Here is a 5,810-nt window from a genome sequence, read left to right as displayed (position 1 = left end):
TCTGGTGAGATCAGCAGCCTGGTTTAACTGGGCTATTTATAAAAACCCATAAGGAAAATGAGCAGTGTTAAGACAAGTGGATTTGGCTCAATACAATAGGTACCTCTGCAATGCTGGATCAACTTCATTACCACAACCTGTCCTGGCCCTTTCTCACACGTGTTGACTGCTCAATGCGGGTCAAGAAACTTTGGGCACCTATATACATGCCAGACATCTGCTCCTACACATGCTAATTAGAATGGATCAGAGAAGACTCATTTAATTGATTAATTGAGTCTGCTGGAATGTGCTAATTAACATGCTCCAGCAACCTCCCTTTTAATTAAAGCGCCTCCCCCTCCCACTGCAGAGCACATGTAAAGATGTCCCCTTTGCTACCAGGTTTCAGTATTTGCAAAAAAACGACAGTTTCTTCATGGGTTTTTGAAGGAATGGAGGATCCCTTGTATTTTTCTGCTGTGGTGTGACAATAAATAAGGACAAGCATTAAGTGGGGGCCAGAGGGGGCTGCATTTATGTATTTTCTAGGGTTAACTAAAAGCACCAATTCAGACCTCTGAGTGCCTGTGCAATTCTACAAAACACCAAACAACTGAATGTTCAAAAAAAATATCTCCCCATTCATACTTACTGCATATATTCCATTAGGCCCAGTCCACTAGGAAAAGGTAAGGAAAACTGAAAGGCAAGACTGGAAGTGAAAACAATAAAATAAAACATCCAGACAATCACAATGGGCCTTGGACTATGTACCAATATCAACAACCATCCCTGAAAATACCTTACCTATATCTGTTTTCATTTAACTCTGCACTTAAACAAATGTCAGTGTTAACTTCTGTATACTCCCAACTTCAGAAAAATATCAACCTGCTTAACATTGACTTCACAGTCTAATTTTAGGTTACCAACTATTAAAAATGTGACCTTAATCTATACTCTTTAATTGCTTTTGAAATGATGCCAACAGTGAAGGTGACTATCTTTTGTAGGCTTGAGTCCTGACTATTCAAAAGTACTCTAACACTGGAGTCTCATTCACACAAAAAAATTCTCTCTCTAACAAAAGGCTCACCTTGCTAGAATCATTTTGCTTCATCACTGAAAACATCATATGTGAATGTAGAGTTTGGTACTGGATAAGCTGAAGAAAAAAGCTGCATTTTATTGATTTTACAGGTACACTTATATATTTTAAAATTATACCTGTACAAATATCCTACAGAAAATATATTATTAATAGAGAAACAATATCCTCATCTTGTTACATTTCATTTGCTTGCTCATTTGAGGATAAACCTATGTTTTTAAAACTTCTTCATAATATAAGTTTCAAAAGCAGGTCTAATTTTGTCTGAGAAGACCTTGTATTCTGAAAGCATTACCTGATTAATAATTTACAATTCTAAGATGTATTTGGGTAAAGTCTGCAGTACAGCAATGATTTGGAAGAGAGTCTGTGTGAGAAAAACTATAATCACTGTACATTTACACATGACCAAACCTGGGAAAAAATGTAAAAGTCACTAGTATAATAACAGATCATTAGTTCTTGGTGTCTACCTGCTGAAGTAGAGTTTCTACTGAAGACCCGGCAGCTGCTCTCATCTTTTCCTCTGCCACGTTCCTGTTGGTAAGTTTTATCATTAAATGCAACAAAGTCTAGAGTGATCCAAATCCTGACATACCCTCCTTGGCATCATCATTGGTCTGGGGTTGTCAGAGGATACACCCATGACTGCTCTATTTAATAGCTCACAATGGACCTGTCTTCCATGAATTTGCCTAATCCCTTTTTGAACCTGCTTCTACAATTTCCTGTAGTAATAGATCCCACAAAATAACTATGTGATGTGTTAAAAAAAGTACTTCACTTTGTCGTTGTTTTTAAATTGTGTTTTATTGCAGTTTCCTTTATAAAATGCATCTTTATTCAACAGGATGCACAGCAAGTCCAAAAGTGGACCACTTATAAAGCTGACCCATTGTTGAAAATCTCCATTATTAACATTGTTTGCGGTAGTTACTTCTTGCTTACTGAGGGCCTGTAGTGAAGCCTTTTTCCTTATTCCTACCTTTTTGCCCAAATTAACTTTGCTTTCTCCAGCCTCTTCCCTATTAGTTGCATCAGACTGTCCATTTTTCAACTACAGTAAGTTCCTATTTCCTTTCACTACCTTTTGCACATCTTCCTGTCTCAGTCACTTTGAATTTCTTTTTTTCTGAGCAGTTCTTTAACGGTTTTCTTCCTTTCCAAAGAAGTATTATGAGAAAATGCCTCAGGGCTTACGTATATGGGTCTTCAGGAACAAGTCCATATAAATTCACATCTGCACTGTTGTTCTTCTACATTAGCTAAGTTGGCATTAAGGGGTTTGGGGCTTTCTTTTACAGAGTTGCCTCCACAGCAGGTTCTATGTCATCCCCTGCAGAAACTCTCACAGTCTAGCAGGATCTAGACTAAGTCAGTAAAAGTTGTGCACTGGGCAGCAATGGCCAAAGGGCTCCTATGCTCAGCTGTTTGTGAGGCAACTCATGCAAATTTGCATTAATAAAAGTACCTTTTCACTTTACCAAATGAAAGCAAACTAAAGGTTCCTTTATACCACTTATACAGGCTGCACTAGATCAGGAGGTCTAGGTGCATTTGCATCCTATAGAAGAGGTGGCAATCAGTCTCCAAGCATTCTGTTCTCCAAGGATGCAGGACAAAATCCCCGTTTAGAAGAAACTTAACTTGAGACAAGATCCAGCTAAGAAAATTTTTTTCCAAACCTCTTCACAAAGTAATAAACCTGTCAGAGAAACACAACACCTATACCAACAGAGTAGAAATAGTTTAAAGAAGCTAGTCATTACATTATTAACATTTATTACAGTAGAGAGTCAATTAACCAAACTAATGGGAAAAACAGTTTATAAAATTGAATTGTTTTTGATTACCTGCTCTAAACAAGCAATTGTATATATAATATATACATTATTTTAAATTTTATTTCAGTCTTTTTCTCGATCAATAAAACACCTATATTAAGTTGCTATTGCTCTCACTTGTCCTACAAATTATACAGGCCCGTCCTATATTAACAGTTAAAATAACAGGTATTTGGAAAACTGGTTCTCTCCTGCATACAGGACACTTATAGCTAAGGTATTCAGTAACAGGCTTTTTTCTTCTTTAAATTTGCATCTGCTATCAAACAACCAAAATGCAAAAGTTGAGTGTACTTAGAAAATACATCAGATTCTTAGCGAAGAGTGAATGTTTCCCTTCCATTTCCTTTACTACACTAATTACAGATTAGAGAACAAGGTTGCTGCTTCTCTCATCACATGGACTATTCCCGATTTCTTTCTGTAGTAAGTGCCTCAAGACAAGGAAATCCAGAAAGACTTACACGTGAGTACAACATATATCCCTGCTTCCTAACAGATGTAATTCATATGCCATTGACTTCCTTTCCATTGTCAGCAAGACCCACTCAAACGCTGGAAGTAATATTTAAAAGTTTTGAGGGTATTAGTGTTAGGGTATCGTTTGGGACACTTTTATGGTTTTGATATGATGCAGTTATCTAATAAGTAACATTTTCTTCTCAAATGTTGTATAAGTTCACATTCCAGCCAATTAAGTTCATGACAAGAAATGAAAACTCATTATTTTGCGACTTTCTATCCATCGTAAGAGTCATCTGCAGCTGCCTGATATAAGGTGTTTTGTGGGTAATGTCTTCAAATTTCCAAAACGTGGCTGATTGTTAAACACCAGATAAACAAATAATTGGAAGCTATTGCATTGTTACATGTTGAGTACAGATAAGTAATAAGAACGGGGGGAAAGTATTTTTATGCCATACAAATAAGAATTATTAATTAATAAATTAACACTTGTTTAACAAATTGTTGGGGTATGTTGAGAGCCAAGGAAGTTAAAGAGCATGCAAGTCCAAAGAGGTGCCTGCAGCTCAGTTTAAGAAGTTTGTGATTTATTATTCTGAACAGAGAATACCTTTGACCTTTGACTTGCCAACCACCACTGCCATTTAACTAGGCCACACCATGTTACTTGGGACAGCAATAAACCCAAAACTTCTCATTTGTCAAGTTAACCATTACACAGAGTTGTCCTCTATAACCTTAAAAAAAGTAATGGTTGTCTTTCTAAGAAAGGAACAGAAGCAGAGTCTAAACAACAAAGCCACTTCCAGATATGGAGAACTTTAAATCCAGTTCCAAATGTCAAGAGATGCAGACAGTAATGACAATTTCCGCGTGATCTGGCCCCTGGAAGTGCTCTACAGCCAAGACCAAAGACAAGTACACAACTGCAGAGTACCTTAAAAGGGCCCTATCCGACAACAATCTGAACCCTCATTACATGAGGGTTCAGATGAAGGTGCTTGAAAGTGGAGCCTTCATTAACTTGTGTCTATGCACGCCAGGAGCAGGGCTCAGCTGATGTAGCCCAGCACAATCTCAGCTGTTTTCAGAGTGGGGGTGGGGAGCAGAGGGAGTTCATTGTGGGGGTTGCCCAATGCCCAGTCAGAGCTGGAGGGTGAGGCAGGTGGATTGGAGTCTCCCTCCTCCTCCCCCCCAATGTGGGGGGCTCCAATCTACCTTCACCAATTCCTGCATGGCTGGGAAAACGCTAAAACGGACCTCTCTCCCTTGCCTTCTACCTCTCCCATTCTGGGACAGACAAGGAAAGAGGGGGTGTGGAGCTAGGGGAAGAGGCTACAGAAACACAGCCTCTCTCCCTAGATTGGCTCTAAGTAGGAACTCGATCCCCAAACCTCCTGATCCAACAGGTAATATTTGTTGGGTTGGGAGAATTAGTCTAACTCAGACCCGGGAGCTGAACTTCTGTCTGCGCTTAAGGCCTCGCTTATTTTTAGTGATTTATATCTAATGTTTTGTGTACATTCAAGTCACGGTTGACAGTTTACCAAAACTATTGTATTAGCATTTTTACAACTGCTCACAAAAGCACCCCATTCTCAAAAACTGGCAAACTCTCTTTAAAGGACAAATACTGAGTTATCAGGCAAAAAAGAACAACACTAAAACAAAGCATGTGGATCCAGGATTTATTTTCATATTTGCTTCTATTAGTGTGTTCCTGATAACTGTGGCAAAAAAAATACAGTGTTTATTTTATTTCATGTGGAAAAGCCTGCTGATTTCTTCCTTATACTCACTATAGATGATGTGGCAAAGAAAATTCCTTCAGCAATCATGCTGTCAGGGGACATGCCAAATCCCAACTCTTTCCCATTTAAAACAGCAAGTTTTACAATTGATGATGGAACCACTATTGAAATTGGGGAGGACTTAATGAAGAGAGCCCTGCAGTACTCAGAGACATCAGGGTAATTATCAGAAGCCATATGACACTTTTTCTGTTCTTTCTAAATTAATTTAACATCAAGGTCCAAGATGGATGAAAATAAGCCAATTGTTTTAAGCTACTTTCAGAAGCTTAAGTGCTTATATTTTAGTTGTGTAAAACATAAAATAAACTAGTTTTTTGCTCAAATATTCATTACTCAACAAGGAAAACAGAACTGTATGGAAGCCAGCTGTATGGAAACTATCGAAGCTTATTTATTTAATGTAACTGATTGACTAAAGCTAAATTTCTGTCTTATATTTCAACGTTTCATAGTTTCATACTTCGTAGGGTCGGAAGGGACCTGAGCAGATTTCATAGATTTCATAGACATTAGGGCTGGAAGGGACCTCAGGAGATCATCGAGTCCAGCCCCCTGCCCAAAGGGCAGGAAGTCAGCTGGGGTCACAGGATCCCA

General features: G+C 38.4%; 1 long non-coding RNA gene across 1 annotated transcript; it reads left to right on the top strand.

Moving 5' to 3' along the window:
- The first annotated feature begins 1,468 nt into the window (after positions 1-1,468).
- Positions 1,469-5,372, top strand: LOC109309821. The gene is made up of 3 exons (XR_002101063.1): positions 1,469-1,636; positions 3,304-3,403; positions 5,207-5,372. It is a non-coding gene; the product is annotated as an uncharacterized LOC109309821 (long non-coding RNA).
- The last annotated feature ends 438 nt before the right edge of the window (positions 5,373-5,810 follow it).

The sequence above is a fragment of the Crocodylus porosus genome, unplaced genomic scaffold (assembly GCF_001723895.1).
Source record: "Crocodylus porosus isolate Cpor-Errol unplaced genomic scaffold, CroPor_comp1, whole genome shotgun sequence".
Lineage (NCBI taxonomy): Eukaryota > Metazoa > Chordata > Crocodylia > Crocodylidae > Crocodylus > Crocodylus porosus.
This window is presented reverse-complemented; position numbering and strand designations above follow the sequence as displayed.